Genomic DNA, 19,823 nt, shown 5'->3' on the forward strand with positions numbered 1-19,823 from the left:
TAGTTTCTTGAGATCTTTATATATTTTGGAGATCAGACCTTTGTCAGTTGCAGGGTTGGTGAAGATCTTCTCCCAGTCAGTGGGTTGCCTTTTTGTTTTAGTGACAGTGTCCTTTGCTTTACATCTTAAATGTTCTTCAACTGATGAATGGATGGCAAAAATGTGGTATACACATATACTATGGAATACTATTCAGCTATAAAAAAATTTACAACGTGAAATTTAAGGGTAAATTAATTAAACTAGGAAAGATCATATTGAGTGAGATAACCCAGACCCTAAGAGAAAAATTCTTCTTGGTCTTTTTCATAGGAGGTTTCTAGCTCTAAATCCTAAGTATATATTTTAGAGTGACTGCAGAAACTCAGAAAGTGAATAGTGGACCATTGTCAGGGTTTGAGGGTGAGGAGAAATAGAAGTAGGAATAGCAGGGTATAAATGATCTGATCAGAGAAATGGGAAAATGAGGGTTAGGCTCTGATTATGGAGAGGGGAGAGCCAATAAAGAAAAAAGAAGGATAAGGGTAAAATAACAGTAAGGATGTCTTTAAAAGGTAAAGCAATCAGACTATTAACTATCTACCCCTCCCCCCAAAAATGTAAACATACATAAGTCAGTTTATAAATATACATATATAGTTCAAATTAAGTTTTCTCATCTAGACTGACAATGCTCCCTCCCAGAGCCAAAGACCATCTAATAAAAACCCAAATACCAGGCATTCAAGAATCCGTCTTTTCAGTTTTTGGTCAGGATTGTCCGAGAGATTCCTGAAACATAACCATGCCCTTGGTTGCTCCACCCAGAGGTGGAAGGTCTCTATTTTTGAAGACAACATTGTCTTCATTAGGGTTTTATTGCTATGAAGAGACTGCATGACCATGGCAACTCTTATGAAGGAAAATATTTAACTGGAGCTGGGCTACAGCTTGGACGTTTAATCCATTATCATCATGGAGGGAAGCATGATAGCATGCAGGCACACATGCTGTGGGAGAGATAGCTGAAAGTTCTACATCTGGATTTCCAGGCAGCAGGAAGAGACAGTGAGGCATTAGGCCTGGCTTGAGCTTTTGAAACTCCAAAGCTGCCCCTCCCAACCCAGTAGCACACCTTCTCCAGCAAGGTCACACCTCCAATAATACCACTCCCTATGTGTCTATGGGGGCCATTTTCATTCAGAGCACTACAATCATACACCTCAGACACAGAGTCCAAAGATCCCTGAGCTAGAACTGACCTTAATGCCTCCTCCCTAAGGACTAGATTCCATGGCATCAAAAGGTGCCATGCAAGCTTTCAAAGAAGGAAACAACCAACAATCCTACCTAGGTATAATGTTTATAAAACACAAAACTTACCAGCATGACACAATAACCGTAAAGGTGGAGCAGTGGCATACATATCTAGGAAGTAACCAACAGCTCTCTAATTGGATTTAAGACCAGCACAAGAGAGAGAATCCATTCCTGATCCTGGAAACCAAGGTAACTCAAGTGACAGATCTTAGAGGATACCCTACAACCACCATGTTACTAAGCTAGGATAATCCCTAACTATATTCAAATATGTGTCCTTGTACCCACAGATATGTGTCTTCCTCACTCCTCATCAAGGAAGCATCTCTTTGACACACAGACCATAACCAAACAAAATGTCAAGTTGTGGAGCCAAGTCCCAATGGATACATCTACAAAAGAATCCCCACACCTGAGACTCATAGAGCATTGCTGAACAGGGGAAACCAGAGTATTGGGGAGTTTGCTATGAGACTGTTTCTCCCAGCAATGTTAGAAGCTATGCCCATGAAATCTCAACATCATAAACAGACTAAGAACGAGCTGAACAAGGACAACAATCAATAAATATACCAAAGTGGATGGGGAAAGCGATTGTTGCCTCAACCCACACAAAGAACTGCAGGCAACTAAAGAATCTTGAGGGTGGGAGAAGCAGTTTTTCCCAGGGAAGAGCAGACAAACTGGTTACCCAACACCAAAAGGTCATCTTTGAAAGCATAAAAACAAGTAACATTACACAGACTGAACAGGTTATATTTAGGTTTATATTTATATTCAAGTCAAGCTCATAGAAACAAAATGGCAGTTGCCAGTGTAGGGAGGAAAAGAGGTATGTGCTCAAGGTCAGTTTCAAATAAACAAGTCATAAGATCTGTTATAAGTACCTATAGTTATCAACACTTCAGTGGGCACTTAAAAACTTTTTAAAAAAGTAAATCTCCATCACTTTGTCACAATTTCTTAAATGTCACAAACTTTAAAAATATGTTAAATAAAAATATAGCTGATTTTTCAAAAGAACTTATGGAAGAAATAATTTGAAAACAAACAGTAATAAATGCTGTCCCAATGCACTTGTATTGCTATACATAATGTGCAACACAAATAAAGCCATTCATATCTTAACATTTAAGAACATGGAAACAAAACTATCTATCGAACTCATTGTAAAATCCTCCAGAAGACTCGTCGCCACAAAGGGGGATATGCAATACAAGCTCATTTCAACTTTAGCATTATTGGTGTGTTAGACTTGTATACAGGAGTGACATACTGATATCAAATGGTACACTGTTTGATTTGGATGTTTAGGCTGATATAAGGCATCTTCTACTCTCATAGTGTTTTCTCTCTAAGTACAAGCATGGAAATAAATTTATACTGGGAAATCGCTTTGTTTTTCAATGTCATATTGACTTAAAATTTAAGAAATGTATTCATTGTCAATATTGGCAAAGTAAACATTTTTATTATTTAAAGCCATATTACTTATTTTATCTCACTCTTAAATTCCATTTTACATACATTATATAATGTATACCTTAATCGTTTTTTATTTTAAAAGAAGTATACATTTTTGCAAGAGTTGGTTAATTTATCAGATGGGATGCTCTAGGATTCAAGTTGAAGAGGAAGCTGAAAGCATTCTCTTATTCTGCCTTGAACAGCTCAGGACCTTCTTCCCTTTAACAGTAGAAGGAAAAGCAAGTTATAGTTAGTTCAAAGGATAGTCATATAGTGACACAGAACAGAGAAACGCACAAAGGATCAATACAGAAAGTGTGTTTAAAGTAGCCAGATGTAGCCTTTGAGGGGTGCTAAAAGAGGTAGGATGAGAGAATCCCACTTGATCAAAGAATAACAAGATGTCCACAACAGAGTCCTTCTCCCCACAATATATAACGTACACAGTCTGTTTTTTATTTTTTGAGAGAAAAAGAAAGAAAAAGCCCTATGTTCAAGGTAGACATTACTGCTAAGAATGAATTATGGTTAGATCAGTTCAGAAAATTACTAGATGACAGTTCTTTCCTGAACTTTTCCAGCAATGGAAAATTCCTCTAAGAAAATAAATCTTTTTATTTATTTTCGATCTCTTTTCGATCCTTCTCAAAAACAAAGACTTCAGAGGAAATAATCTAGAAAACCAACAAATAAGTCATTTAAGAATAATTGTTGCTAACTGTCAAAATAAAAATTTCTCCAGCTCAATGGCTTCCTAAATTTTTAATAAGAAATGTTTTGCAATAACTGGGCATAGTAGTGCATGCCTTTAAGGCATGCCAGGCTTTAAGAGCAGAGGCAGGTGGATTTCTTTGAGTTCAAAGCCAACCTGATCTGTATAGCATGTTCCAGGATACCCAGGGTTACATAGGGGTAACCTAGATTCAGAAAGACAAACATGGTATACAGTCACTCATAAGTGGATATTAGACATAAAGCAAAGGGTAACCAGCCTACAGTCCACAACCCCAGAGAAGCTAGGTAACAAGGAGGATCCTAAGAGAGACATACATGTATCCCTTTGGAAAAGAGAAATAGACAAGATCTCCTGAGTAAATTGTGAGTGTGGGGGAAGGTGGGGGGTAGAAGGGGAAGGGAATGGAATAGTCGAGTTTCCGTTTCGGGAAGGACAGAGAAGGAGGGCAGAAGAAATATCTTGAGAAAGGGAAACACTATGCAGTTAGCAAGAAACCAGGCACTAAGGAAATTCCCGGGAATCCACAAGTAGGACCCCAGGTAAGACTCTAAGCAATAGCAGAGAGGGTGCCTGAAATGGCCATTCCCTGTAATCAGATTGTCATCATAGAATTTTCATCCAGCAACTGATGGAAGCAGATGCACAGATTCACAGCTAAGTACTGGACCATGCTCTGGAGTCCAGTTGAAGAGAGGGGAAGTGATAATATGAACAAAAGGGGTCAAGACCATGATGGGGAAACCCACAGAAACAGCTGACCTGAGCTAGTGGGAGCTCACTGACTCCAGAATGACAACTGGGGAGCCTGCATAGGACCAAAGTAGGCCTTCTGAATGCGGGTGACAGCTGTATGGCTTGGGCAGTTTGTGGGGCTACTGGCAGTAGAACCAATATTTATCCCTAGTGCTTGAACTTTTTGAAGCTCATTCCCTATGGAGGGATACTTTGCTCAGCCTAGATACAAGGGGAAGGGTCTTGGTCCTGCCTCAATGTGATGCGCCAGACTCTGTTAACCCCCCATGGGAGGAGTTAACCCTCTCTGAGGAGTAGATGAGGGATGGGGTAGGGGAAGGTGGGGGAGCTGGATTAAGGGAGGGGGGAGGAATGTGGGGGGAGCAGAAGGAAGGGAGGGAGAACTGGGATTGGTACATAAAATAAAAAAAGATTGTTTTAAAAAATTAAAATTAAAGTAAATTTCTGATGCATCTATATAAAATGGCATATAAAATTTAAAAAAGAAAACCCTCAAAATACGCATTTTACATTTTATTGAACTTCACAAAACAATTTTCCTTTATTATAGAGAACATGCCTGTTCCATTTTTTAAAATATCTAACAGTGACTTTCTGATGTGGGATTCCCCTCTGTATGCTGTGAATGTTATTGGTTAATAAAGGAACTGCTTTGGGCCTATAGCAGAGCCATAGGGGAACAGAGCTAGGTGGGGAAAACTAAGCTGATTGCTGGGAGAAAAGAAGCAGAGTCAGAGGGAAGCCATGTAGCTCCGCCAGAGACGAACACTGAAACTTTATCCAGTAATCCACAGCCTCATGGGGATACACAGATTACTAGAAATGGGTTAAAGTAAGGTATAAAAGTTAGCCAATAAGAACCTAGAGCAAATGGGCCAAGCAGTAATTTAATTAATACAGTTTCTGTGTGATTATTTCAGGGCTAAGCAGCTGAGAACCAACAAGTGGCCTTCCCACAACAACTTCCTAAACTGATTTGTCTTTCCACTAAAAAACCCACCCCTGCAGTTTGAAGGACACTGCACTAGTAGCCCACTCACCCTGCCATGCCCCCAGCAACAATGCCATTGCTCTCCTTTTTTAATTGCATTAGTATTTCATATGGTTCTAAATTGGACAAGCTGTCCTTCCAAATAAATGTGTTCGCAGAGTTTTGCTGTACTTAAAAGTCTCTGAAGTAGCTAAGACATGGTCCTGAGAGGACAGAGGGCACAGATAGGAATTCCAAACCAGACAGCAACATAAGAGTATAGCCTTCTTTCTCTGTGAGAAACCCAACTGTTGTTTTTCTGTCAGCTTAGTAGCTACACCTGAATCTACAGATATTTTAACAACCATCCACTCCGTGTGGCCAGGCAGGCAGCACTCTGCCACTCAGACAGCAGCCTAGCCTGATTTCCAGTCCCACAAGCAGCAGCTTGACCAAGGCCACCAAATGTAGGTTTTAACTAAGTCTCTATCATTCTGTTTACCAATGAAGACTCAGGAGTCAGATGTTGGGGTGAAAACCTGCTAGATCAGAGATGCTGAGAAGCAACCAGCTAATGTTGAAGGAGCTGCGGGCTGCGTTCCTGCCACCCAGCTCCCGGCTGCCTGGCTAGCTTTGCCCTGAAATAACAACACACAAACTGTATTCATATAAACACTGCTTGGCCCATTTCTATTAATGTGTGTAGCACCACGAGGTGCGCTTACCAGGAAGATTCTAGCCTACGTCCATCCTGGGTTGGAGCTTCATGGCGTCTGCCCTGGAGAGGAGTGGCATGGCATCTGAGCTCACTTCCTCTTCCTCCCAGCATTCTGTTCTGTTTACTCCACCCACCTATGTTCTAACCTATCAGGCCAAGCAGTTTCTTTATTAATTAACCAATGACCTTCCTCCATCAAGCTTACCTTCCTTTTTGGCCAGAGACCCAGCAAGAAAAGCATCTCTCCTCTCATCCTAAACCAAAAAGATCACAAATCTCTAAGTCCCTCACTACTTCCTGCATGTCTTCCTGTCTGTACTTCTGGTTTCTCTATCACCTCTATGGCTAATTCTTATCAGCTAGTCACTGGCTCCACCGCCTGTTCCAAGTTTAATTTTAGTAACATGGTCTCAGAGTTTCACAGTGCCATCAATTATCCTGCAACACACCACAGACTAAAACAATGGTTACACACGTGTGTGTAAGGATATACCCCACGCACTTTCCACACACCTACACCTATGTGAGGTAAGGACTACTGGTCAACCTCATTTCACTGATGAAAAGAGGAGGTAATTTGACCAGTTCACTTTGTCAAGGTAATATGTTAGTAACATGAAAGTTTTCGCTAAAACCTCCAGCTCTGTGAACTCTCAACAACTGTACTGTCTACCTCCAAAACCCTTTGTTTTAAATATTAGCATTTTTTATTTACATGCAAGTCAATAAACTTGCCCCTAAGCTGACATTCTGCAAAGTCTTGGCATAACAAAAGGAAAGAGCTCAACACAGGAAAACACTAGCCAGGGTCTCTTCTCTGTCTCTGTGCTACAGTGTACTTAGGCAAACCGTGTAACGTCTCTGAACTTCAGTGTGTTTATCTTCAAATTAGATTGCTGAGAAATAAGGTATTGGAAGATATCCTACCTCCAACATTCTAAGAGTCTAAACTGTTCAGGAGAAAATGAAGCCCAAATCAGTAGAATGGGAGAGGTCATATGAACAGCACAAAAAACACAAAAGAGGTAAAAACAGAAAAGAGCTGGAATAGGGGAGAGAGGAATAAAGGAAAAGGTGACCCACATGGGGAAAAGCTCTTAAATGATGAAGTTGAACTAGTGAGTATGATTATAGCTTTGTACCTTTTACATAACTTGTTGCTTTAAAATATTGATAATAAAGCAAGGCACCAGAACCAAGCCAACTATGAGACAAGTAACTACAGCACAGGGTGTATCGGATAATACCAAAAAGAAGAAACATCCCCTGAATCACTGGGGAAATGCTCAGGATGGGATGGAGATCCATGGCTGTTGGCTGCAGGGAGCAAAGCAAGAATCCACAGGCAAGAAGAGCAGCATGACCTCTGGCTCAGAGTCAGGATCCAAGCATGCTCCACACACCCCAAATATCTGCTGTCACTGGACCATCTCACTCCTAATCATCCAGTGTTTCCTCGGAAACATTTTAGCATGATAGGGTTGAAACTGTGGAGTGAAAATCAGCCAAGAGTGCCTAGAACTGAATTATTTCTCAGAATTAAGTACTTCTCTTACTCTGTGAGGTGGGAGTGAAGCGGAGGCAGCCTGCCTGGAAATGGAGAGAACCCAAAAGGCCTGGAAGCTTCCAAATGTTTTGGATACATGAATTTCCTGTATAAACTATTGTTTTTGATTTGTATATAAATCAGACAAGTTTCCATTAGCGGGGTCTCTTACTGATGATAATCACAGTAGGGGCTATATGAAATCACAGACCCAAAGACCCCACCCTCAAAGGAAGGGAGTTTGCATTCTTAACAGCTCCAGGTTTGATGTTGGCAAATGTGCCTGATTGGGCACTCTTCCAGATTTTACATTCTTGAGAATCAACCAGAGGCCTGAAGCACCTGGAACATTTTAATGTAATAAGCTCTGATTTCCCTCATGTATTTGGGAAGTGAAAATACACCAGTCTGTGCGGATGTTCCTCATCATGCAACACATGAAAATCCTCCTTTTCTCTGTGCTGTAGGACAATGTTTTATGCCAACTATGATGCTGTATTTTAGTTGTAATGTTTCCTTTTTTGTCTGTTGAATATGCTGCCTCTCACATTCTCAGTTCCGGCAACTATTTTAAAGTCAGCATTGAGAAGTTACTGTGTCTTCTCGTCTGGCTTATTTCTCAGCAGGAGCTTTTCTGCCTTGTCCGTTGATACCAGGATACTGTGGAGCACGCCCATATGGAGTTGCTCTACTTGGTCTGCATTCCTCCTGAAGAGATGAAGCGACTAGAAATGAGAGAAGGCCACACCAGACCTTACTATGTGCCCTCATCCACAACAGAGCTGCTGAGTTTGAAAGCCGTAACTTTCAATGGGTTGGTGTATCAGGCATTGTAGCAATGGATGCTAGGGAAGCTGCTGGGTATTTGGGACCTGGGCTCTGCTCAGATGCTACCGTTTGTATTACTTGTCCATGCTGCTCAGCCCATGTGTCTCAGTTTCCTCAGCTGCCAAAAGGGAAGTGCTCGCTGCATAGGACCATGTGCAGGATACTCATTATCTTTTAAATCCACATCTTCTGGGACTAGGAGTCAATACAGTTATAGTCTTTTCCAGAAAAACTGCTGTGAACTGCCTCACACCGACAGAAGGCAGATGCTGGGCATGTCATGAAGAGTCCACTCTGAGGGAAGATCTTGTTTCTGTCTCATATCCATACCCCTTCCTCCTCTAAGTAAGTGACTCGCCATCAGTGTAGATGGAGAAGAAAACAAACTCAAAGTAAAGGAAATAAAGCCTGCCTGCTTTAATTATTACTCATAATTTCATTATGTTTTATTCCCTTGGCCCCCAAAACATACATACAAGTAGCACTATATGGACTGAACAGATCATATTTAGAAATATATACTTATGTTTATTATACATAGATGCATGCAATAACAAATCATTTCAAAAATTACCATAAATTTGAAGGAAAGTATGAACAGGCTTATGGGAAGGTTTGGAGAGAGAAAAGGAGAGAAGGAAATTTGTAATTATATCATACCTCAAAGCTAAAAAAATTAAAAGTCAAAGTAAAAAGAGCAGCCATTATAAATGGGGTGATTGGAAGATCCCTTGCCAAGTTCATGCAAGGTGGTTCTGGGTTCACTCTCCAACTACACACATGCAAACACACACTAAAAGAATAATGAATACATCTTGAGGTTTCATTTGTACCCAACACTTTGCTCAATGTTTTGCACTTAAGGGGGGGGGGGGATGATGAGTAGTGGTGTCACACACCTTTAATCCCAGAAATTGAGAGACAAAAGCTTGTGAGTTCAAGGCCAGCCGGGTCTACAGCATGAGTTCCAGGATAGCCAGTACTGTTCCACAGAGAACCCCTGTTTCTAAACATCCCCGCTCCCACAAAAAAAAAAATCTACCTATGTTATGTATTGAAAACAGATCAATGTGTAAGGAAGCATTAGATGAAGTTGGAGAAACAATTACAGATGTCATGATAATTAAGATGGGGGATGATGAAAAATACAAAAGTATTTTTGGCCCTAGATGCAGTTTACATACATTAGAATCCCCAGATTTACCAATCTGTTAGATACTGGCTGCAGGAGAAAGAAGTGTGGGAAAGATCTAAGGTTTCTGGCTTGAGAAGCTGACTGGCAGCATGACTAATAAGATGTCAGCGACTGTGGGGAAACTAACTTGATTCTGAGTTAATTCTGACTCTAGTGGAAGATAAGAGATTAGACTTGGAACATAGACATTTGAGATGTCTGCTAAGATAAGGGATTAGGCTTGGTACATAGACATTTGACATGCCTGCTAAGCTCCATCTAAGCCTTTCAAACAGGCATATGGGCATGTGAGTCTGAAACTCAAAGAGATCCAAACTAGAAATGTGGGTTGTGGTAGATACAGTCGCATCCTTGTGCCCAAATATGTCCAGTTGTGTATACAAAGGTCTGGAGCATCCCACTGTTGTAAATCCAGGAAAACAGATGACAAGAGACTGGAATGAATAATCAGGAAGCAAAATAATCAAGACAGTGCAATGCCCTGGATGTCAAAAGATTAAAAAGGGGGTGGGGGGAGAGGAAGGAATGATCCACTGTGCCAGATACAACATGTAGGTCATGAAATTGGATGGTATAATTAGTCATGTTGAGGCCAAATGTAACCAGAATTTTGAGGAGATTAAGTAAAAGTCAGGTTGATCTGTATGAGAGCAATGGAAGAATATAGGCTGTAAGAATGGAAATACAATATAGAGAGATGCATTTAAAGAATTGAGAAAACACACGGAGGTGGAGTCAGCTGGATAACTTATTTAGGGGTTTTGCTGATGACATCGCTGTTGTTTGAGACAGGAGACACAATACCTACTTGTTCATCGATACAAATAATAGAGTAGAAACAGATGAGGGGAAAGAAATATGCAGACAAGAGAGTAAACTTGCTGGAGAACTTTCCTAAGAACAAAAGCTGACACAGGATTCATGAACAAACTAGAGAGGTTGGTAGGACATCTATGGTATCAAATGGGGAGAAATTTCAGCTAAGAGATTGAAACAGAGATTGAAAATAGTCCAGTGGACAAGACTATTTCCAGTTTTGCAAGAAGCAAATTTGGCTGAAGTAAAAGTAGATTGCAAGAAATTTATTAGGAAAATTTGTAAATAACAGTTGGAGAGAAAACAAGAACAGGGAATTTGTACCTGTGAAGGAAGAGGGGAGAAGGCACACAGGCAAAGACCCAGACTCTGAGATTTTCTGGCAAGCTTGAGAGAATTTGAAAGACCGATAACAAACTTTCTGCACAAAGATTTCCCTTACAGAAGTTTCACATCTGCCAGGAAGGGTACAGCTCGAGGAAGTCTTTAGTCACTGGATGAGCAGCGTGGGAAGAAAACAGCCATGTCGTGAATGCCACTGAACCACGAGTGTACAGAACCTACAAGCTATCTGGCTCAGTGTCCTACTTTGGAGGTGTTCTCAGCAGCAGAGCTCAGGGACAAGCCTTTCTGACCACCATAAAAGTTCAGGAGAGAAGAGAAGGGGTGCACCGCCATCTGCAATGGAGACAATGGAGAACAGTGTGCGGCTCTTTCTCAGGCCATGTTAAGGGTTGTTTGAAAATCATGTTATTAGCCGGGCGGTGGTGGCGCACGCCTTTAATCCCAGCACTCGGTAGGCAAAGGCAGGCGGATCTCTGTGAGTTCGAGATCAGCCTGGTCTACCGAGCTAGTTCCAGGACAGGCTCCAAAGCCACAGAGAAACCCTGTCTCGAAAAAACCAAAAAGAAAAAAAGAAAAAGAAAATCATGTTATTGATCTGAATGATTGTGCCTTTGCCTGGGTGTGTATAGAAGCTCAGATTCAGGTCCAGGGCAGAGAGAAAATGACTCAACCAGGTTTGAAATATCAGCAACTAAACACAATGAAGCAAGATAAGGACCTGAGGTATCTGAGGATGTATGCACAGGAGTAAGCAATAACTGGCAGAAAGAAAGGCATCACAGTTTTTATTTTATTTTTTTTTAAATATTTATTTATTTATTATGTATACAATATTCTGTCTGTGTGTGTGTCTGCAGGCCAGAAGAGGGCACCAAACCTCATTACAGATGGCTGTGAGCCACCATGTGGTTGCTGGGAATTGAACTCATGACCTTTGGAAGAGCAGGCAATGCTCTTAACCAATGATCCATCTCTCCAGCCCACATCACAGTTTTTAAAAAATAAACAAAACCAGTAACAACAGATGAGAGATAATTGGTAAACTAAAACTTACTCTAATATATATAGGCGAAGTTTAGATTCTAAAAAGAGGGCATCAGAAATAAGACCTTATAGCTAGTGATCAGAAGATGGGATATATGGAATTGAGATGCTGGATTGTAGTTATTGGAAATAACAAGGCCTAGTACATTACCCATGGAACTAATGGTGGTGGTGGGCTAAAGGGCAGCTTGATAAGGGGGGAGGAGTTCCAGACAGAAAGGGCAGAGTTGGAGGCCTCACTTATAAGACAGGAGTTATACTAAAGAGCCCACAGCTAAAAATCACCCAGAAACTAATTATTCAAAAAGCACTAGGTGAAGGGAAGCACAGAACACAGACTGAATGAGACTCCTTGTTTGAGGGGTAAGGGAGTGTATAAAGTATCAATAAGAAACAAGTGGGACCCCTAGCCTGCAGTCAGACCAAAGGGTTCTAGAGCTATGACAGAAAGAAGAACCTTAGCCAAGGACAGAACCCTGGTGGGCAGGGAGTGGAGTGGGGAGGGAAGAATAGAATTCCCAGAGCAGATCTTGGGTCAGGACAGGAAGCTAAGCAAAACTTGTCTTCTCTTCCAAGTCTTGAAATGGGTCTTGAATAAACTATGTCACTGTGCACCTAAGGAAAAGAGATAATCAGTCAAGATCCAGTCAGGAAAAGTGAACCTATTCCAGGCAGCTGGTTTTACTTAAGGAACTAGCTACATTGCTGAAGAGCCGACTCAGAGATTAAGAGCACTGGCTGCTCTTGCACAGGACCGGGGTTCCATTCCATTTGGCACTACTCTCTGCAACTAGAGTTCTGGGGGAATACATTGTCCTCTTCTGGCTTCTGTGGGTACTGCACACATGTGCTGCACATTTGGCCATGTAATCAAAACACTCATACACACAAAAAATGAAATAATTTTTAAAGGAACTAATTACAAAAGTATTGGAAAGCCAGACAGTGGTGGTGTACTTCTTTAATCACATCACTTGGGAAGCAGAAGCAGGAGGATTTCCACAAGTTTGAATCCAGCATGGTCTACAGAGTAAATTCCAGGTCAGCCAGGAATATACAGAGAAACCTGTCTCAGAGGGGGGAAAAGGTATTACAAGAGTTGAGAAGCTCAAATAAATTAGTAAAGAAACTGATACCTTAAGACTAGGAGGACATAGTCCCTGATTTGGTTAGGAAGTTTGGGGGAGGATATGATAACGCTAGAATGCAGAACAACACTGTCTGGCAGAAACCAGGACCAAGATGAAACCCTAGAGGAAAACCACCTAGAGGAGGTAGCTTCAAAGAAAAGACGTGGCCTTTGCTGTTGGCCACAGAAGCAAGGCAGAACGGAGCTGCCTGGCTTTTCCTTTTCTCATGTACTTTAGTGTCCCACCAGTGTGTACCATTGGCTCAGTCTCCATGACACCCAGTCCACATGGGATTTCACTGGCACTCTGCCACCTGTATGGAAGATAACTATGGGGAATGGCCCTGAAGAGAAGCCTGCACAGGATCCCGATAGCAGGCGCTATTTGGGGTAGTTTGTGTTTTCCTGACTTCTAGAAGGCCAAAAGGAGCATTTCAGAAACTGGAGAGGAATTAGGAAAGGCGCATCAAGGTTTCACAGAATCATCGAAGAAGTGTGGAAGATAAAAGTTGATGAGCACAAGCAATGAAGGCACACCTGTAAGTCACACCACTAGGGGAGCTGAGGCAGAAGGATAACCAGTTGGAGGCCAGCCTGAGTAATGGAGCAAAATACTATCAATTAAAGGGAAAAGAAAGAATTAACAGATAATAACAGAAGGGAAAGTGACCAAGAAATCCAGAGTTTCTTGGATAAAATAATAGAATAATAAAACTCTAATACTCATGCTGGCAAGTGGCTGACGGACAAGATCAGTAAGTGTTGAAGGCCTACATTTTGGTTTGGTTTGGTTTTTCAATCATCAGTATGAGAAGAGCCAAAACATATCCACATGTCAAGGGAAGAGACTAGGGAGTGAGACAGACATGAACAATGGTGAAAGGAGAGGGAAGAAGAAAAGGAAGGGTGAGGGAGCCAGAAAACCATGGCTGATAACTGTCTCTGAGTTTGGAATTCTGGCTGTTTTGTTATGTTGTGTTTTTCTAAGAACCCAATTAGGTTCTTAGGTTCCTGGAGTGGTAGAAATGTATTTTAATTTCTCCAAGTTTTGTGTTTTCTTCTGAATTCTGGAATCTCACCTGATAGTAAAGTGTGAATTTGAGAACATATGTGTATGTGTTATGCATATGTGTGCATGTGTGAACAGAAACATTTTCCCAAAACTCATGGCTGACTTCTCTCATGGACGAGCTAAAAGTGCAACTAACTTTTAAACAGAGAGTACTCTGCTATCAGTGATTCTTTAAAAAGTCCCTTGTTTCATTGACATTAGTTGTTATCTGCTTGAGTAAACAAAACCAGGGAGTGACTCACCATGGGAAAGTGGGAAGTGAGTCTGTGGGAACGCCTTCCTAGGGTAACCTTAGAAGGCTGCTGTTTGCTGTGGCTCCAGTTTACCGGGCACCAGGACATGGAAACAGTCACTGCTTCCTCATCTACCTCCCGAGAGTCCCGCTTCTGCCTAGCCTTCTTCAGCCACTTCTGTGCCCTGGGTTCGTTCCTGTGCCAGGATGTGTGTCCTCTGGGCTGACTGGGCTGGGTGGAGCGCGTTACTACAACAACCTGAAGTAATAGCACCGTCTTTGGAAAGCACCAATACTCAACCACAGGAAGCAGAGTTCAGCCGATCAGAATATTCAGGAAGAAACTACAGGCCAGGCCTAAAAATCAGGAACAGCCCAGAACTGAAAATTAGGGAAGCTTAGTGTTCTTTTGCTCACAGATAAATCAAACAATGCTATTTAAGAAATAAACATATTATGTTTCCATCACCAAACTAGAGATTCATTTTGAAATTTTTATCATCACTGTTTTTACTAAAAATGGTTCATACAAAGATTTGATGGATGATTTTGTCTCTCCTTGGTGTGCCATGATATATCCTGTCCTTTCTCTACTTGAGTTTCACGGATGTGCCATAGCCTGCCCCAACAAAGAAAGTCAGCAATACAATGACTTTGAGAGCTAATGGCAATCTCCAGCCTGGGCTCACTTTATCGTCCGCGTCCACTTTTTCGATTCAGCAGGATCCTTTCTTTGGTTTTCTCAGTATTTCTCTAGACAGAATTTTTCACCGTCTCTAGCTGCTTCTAAAAATTTCCTTCTTACAAAATATGAACACATAGAACAGGTCCCCTGAAAACTCTTCTCTGTATTCTCTTTAACTGGTCCTACCATGTTTAGTTAACACAAATTAAACATACATAAGGACTATTGTTACGATTTTTGCTGCGGGTCCCAAGTAGAAGGAACCCAGCAGCAGATCCCGAGAGCTGCCAGCCCCGGGCAGGGCCCAGCCATGTGGCAGCAGGCTGGTCTAGGCAACTCCGGTGGTGTGAGCAGGTGGCGGGTAGGAGGCACAGACACATTGTACAGAATAGAATTGGATATTTATTAGTTGAGTTATGGAATGGGAAGGAAAAGGGGGAGAAGAAGGGAAGAGAGGAGAAAGAGAAAAGGAAGAGAGAGGAGAGAGAGAGAGAGAGAGAGAGAGAGAGAGAGAGAGAGAAGGGAGCAGGCAAGGGAACACAGAGAGAAGCCAAGATGGCGAGAGAGGGAAGGGCTGCAGGGAGTGGGCATGGCTTGTCTCTTAAAGTGACAGACAATCATAACAACTACTGTATAATCAACACGTTTGAATTTGAACTACCATTACAGTAACATGCTCCCTGTTTCCTTTTCTATATGAGCATTTTTAATGTCATCTCCTTTGTCTATTTTTGCTTATGTTTCCTGTGGCTTAAAGATTTTGTGTGTGAGAGGTGGGGGGGGACTCTGAAAGCCAGAGGTCAACATCAAATGTCTTCTTCAATGACATCAGGATCTCTTAGAGGGATCTGGGTCGTGGTGATAAGGCTAGGCTGGCCAGCAGGCTTCTTTTCTCTACTGTCCTGTGCTGGGCTTGCATGCATGCACCATCATACAAAGCTAGGCATGTGACTCCTGGGGATCAAATGTATGTTTTTATGCTTTCTTCACTGGCTGAACCTTAGTCCCAGCTCAGATTATGGATTTTATCAGCAGAAAAGCAAATCCTTGGCAATGTCCTGAAGTTTTCCTTCTACATTTTCTTTTTGTAAGTTATAGTTTGGGGTCTTGTTTCTCTGCCTTTCACCCATTTCAAATCAACTTTTATAACTGATTAACGTGTTTTATAATTTTTGCTACCTCTTTGTTTGAATTTATTCTCATGCAATTATTGTAGCTACTGTAGATAAGGTTATTTCCTTGATTTCTATTTGGCATTCAGAGATACTGCTGATGTTTTGTGTGTTGATTTTGTATTCTGTAACTTTGCTGAATAAAAGTGTTAGCTCAAATCACTTTAGCAGTCTTCTGGTTTTTTAAAATCATGCAATGTGCACACAAGGACAAAGTAACATCCTCCTTTTCAATTTTGATGAACTTCTTTTTTGCTGTTGCTTGATTGCAATGTCTAGCATCCACCTCATGTTATTTATATAAAAGTACTGAAAGTACATATCTGTTTTTATTGAAAATAATTTTTTCGTACCATATATTCTGATTACAGTTTCCTTTACCCCAACTCATCCCATATTCTCCCTATCTCCCCACCCATCCAACTCCAAGCTTTTTTCTTTATCTCCTTTTCTTTAAAAAAACAAACAGGCAAATGGAAGAAAAAGAAGGAAGGAAGGAGAAGAGCATGAGAAACACATTTATATTCACATACACTCCAAACTTATAAAAACACAAAAATCAGAAACCAAAATATACAAGCATAATATATAAGGCCAAAAAATGTCCAAACAAAACATTATGATACAAAAAAATGAAAAACTTGAAAAATATCACTGAGTTAGTTTTATATTGGTCATCTACTGTTAGACAAAGGACCTGCCCATAAGTCTGATTGTATACCCCATGAGTCTCCACTGGAGACAAATATGTTTTTCCTCTGCAAACATTTGCAAATAGCTTCTGTATTGGGGTAAGTCTTATGTCTCCTTCCCATCTTAGGGCTGGGACCCCATCTGGCTCGGACATGGGCAGGTTATTTGCATGCTACCGGAGTCCCTGTGAATTCATAAGTGCATCGGTCCTGTTGTGTTTAGAGGGTCTTGCTTCCTTGGTATCCTGCATCCCTGCTGGCTCTTACCTTTCTGCCTCCTCTTCCACAGTTCCCTGTGCCTTGAGGGTAGGGGCATGACGGAGACGTCTCATTTAGAATAGAGTATCCCAAGGGCTCTCCCTCTCTGCACAGGGTCCAGTTGTCAGTCTCTGTATTTGTCCCCATCTCCTGCCAAAAGTAACGACTCTGATGGTGGCTGAGTGAGACGCTGGTCTGATTCCCAACCTTGGGTAGCCACTGGATTCCCAGGTATGCAGTGTTTCTAGGCATAGGTGGCAAACACAGAGAAACAGGAATGGGCTAGAAGCCAGGACTGAGCAGGTCTGCAGCAAAAGCAGACATCCATGTCTTGTTATGAAATTAGAAAGCTTTCCTTTTTTCTTATTCTGGACCCACTGACTTGTTACACATGCCCTTTATTATGTTGGGGTGTAGTCTTCCTATGCAGAAGCTATTAAAAATGTACCATAAAGACATACCACAGGACAATCTCAATACCCATTTGCCCCTGGTTTGCAAGAAGCCACAGCCACCAGAGTTCTATGACTTTTCCTCCCTTGACCCAAGCCCGCTGAGTCTGGGATTTTTCTGTTGCAACTTCTCTTCAACAACCTCCTCAGGCATTTGGGGTCCAAACTCTACCAGAGTCAGCACCTCGATCCTTATCTAAGTATTTTTTTTATCAGGATACTGGTGGTTTTATGGGTTGGCTTTGAAAAAAATTCTCTCCATTTTAATTTTTCAGCTGATGGATGGAGCTTTTTTTTATAGCTATTGATTAATTTTGTATAGTCTGGGATGCTGTTTAATACATATATCTCTTTTTTATTTTCTATCCGGAAGATCTGTAGATTGCTGAAACTGAAGTGTCAAAGTTCCCCTCTTTGTGTCTCCAATTGCTTGTTAGGGTATTTTTTTTGTTTGTTTGTTTACTGTTCTTGTGCTTGTATATTATGGCTTCTGATTTTGTGTTTTTATGGTGTTATATGCTTTTTATTTGTTTTTGTTTGCTTTTACTATGTTTATTTGCTTTTTTGATTGTTTAGTTTTTACCTAAAGAGAGAGAGAGAAAAAAGATGTGGAGTTGGCTAAGTGAGGAGGTGGGCAGAATCTGGGAAGAGTTGGGAAAGGAAACCACAATCAGAATATTTTGTTTGAAAGAAATTTATTTTCAATTAAAAAAAAAGTCCCTTACCATATATTAGAGTCTACCTCTTCTTTTATTCCAATTAAAATTGGCTTTATTTACCTGGTGCTCTGGACTGGATGCATGCACACCTAGAAGTGATATTTTCTGTTACTCTCATTAGTGCCCTTCTTTGCTTCTTTTCCAACTTTTGCCTTGAAGTCTATTATATCTGAAGTAACTATTGCTGCTTCTGTCTTCTTTTGGAGTCCATTTGCATGGACTTGAGTTTCCAGCTGTAGCTTTCAACCTGTTTGTGTTTAGAAGGGAAATGAATTTCTTCACAGTGACACCCAATGGACATTTTTAAAAATCCATTTAGCTAGCAGGACAATGGTGGCGCACGCCTTTAATCCCAGAAATCGCGAGGCAGAGGTAGGTAGATCTGTGAGTTAGAGACCAGCCTGGTCTACAAGAGCTAGTTCCAGGACAGGCTCCAAAGCCACAGAGAAACCCTGTCTCAAAAAAAAAAAAAAAAACCTAAAAAAGCAACAAAAACTATCCATTTCGTTATTCTATCTTCCTTTTGGAGAGTTAATAACATTTTTATATTTTATATTTAAAGGAACTGTTCACAGTGACACCCAATAGTCATTTTAAAAATCCATTTAGTTATTCTATCTTCCATTTGGAGAGTTAATATCATTTTTATATTTAAAAGAACTGCTTTTCACTGTGGTACTACTTCCTAGCTTTTTGCAACTTTTCCTTTCAGTGTTACTCTCATATGATTTTTCCTTTTTCTTCAGAGATAAGTTTGACTCTTGCCCTATTATCATTTGTCTAGTTTTTGTTTTGTTTAGTGATGTCATCAAACAGGAGAGTCTATGTCCCAAGTCAGGCCCTCAGAAATCCCATAAAAAGGGCCAAATTAATAGTGGAAAGCCAAAAAAGAAGATTTATTTAATGCAGCCACATTGGGAACAGAGACAAAGGAATCCAGCAAACCCTTCAGGGTCCTGAAGTGAGATCAAATTTACATAGAGAGCCAAGGATATGTACAGTCCTGGCCAAGGTGTAATGATGCCTGCCATTGTCCCATCATTATCTGGATCTCAGTCTCATCTTGGAGAGCATGAGATTTCTTTAAGGGAGACAAGTTTCTCTGACTGTTCTTCCTTCCTTCTGGGGATTCCTGGGGAAATTCCCGTATCTTTAGCATCTGTATTTTCAATAGTCTGACAGCCAGACTGAGGCAGAAGTGTCTTTTTAGAACATTTTCATTTCTGCCAGGCCAGTTACACTTCCCCGCTTTCTCTTTTACCATCTCAGTCTTAAAGTGGAATATGTCTGCGTCTGAAAGAAATATACAAGTGGGGGCTAAACAGGACATGGGTAGGGGCTAATGATAGAATATGCTTAGTTAGTGTCGGGTAGCCAAGTATAAGGAGCACTTTCATGAACCTCTTGGCTTTTAGTTACGTGTGGAAAGGCTGACACAAGCAACATCACACCAGTTTGAGACAGGGTCTCCTTGTGAAGCCCAGGCTGGCCTCAAGCTTACAATCTCTTTCTTCAGAGTCACAAATCCTGGGGTTATAGACAAAAACCACTATGTCCCCATGACTTTACCTCAGTTCCGACAACTCCCCAATTGTCTCTGAACAATATTTGCTGAAGACATTGCTGATTAACCATGTGGTGGTTTGCTCCTCACAACCCCACAATGTCAGGGAAAGGTTCATCCTAGTTGGTCTG

The sequence above is a fragment of the Microtus ochrogaster genome, chromosome 2 (genome assembly GCF_000317375.1).
Source record: "Microtus ochrogaster isolate Prairie Vole_2 chromosome 2, MicOch1.0, whole genome shotgun sequence".
NCBI classification, from domain to species: Eukaryota; Metazoa; Chordata; class Mammalia; order Rodentia; family Cricetidae; genus Microtus; species Microtus ochrogaster.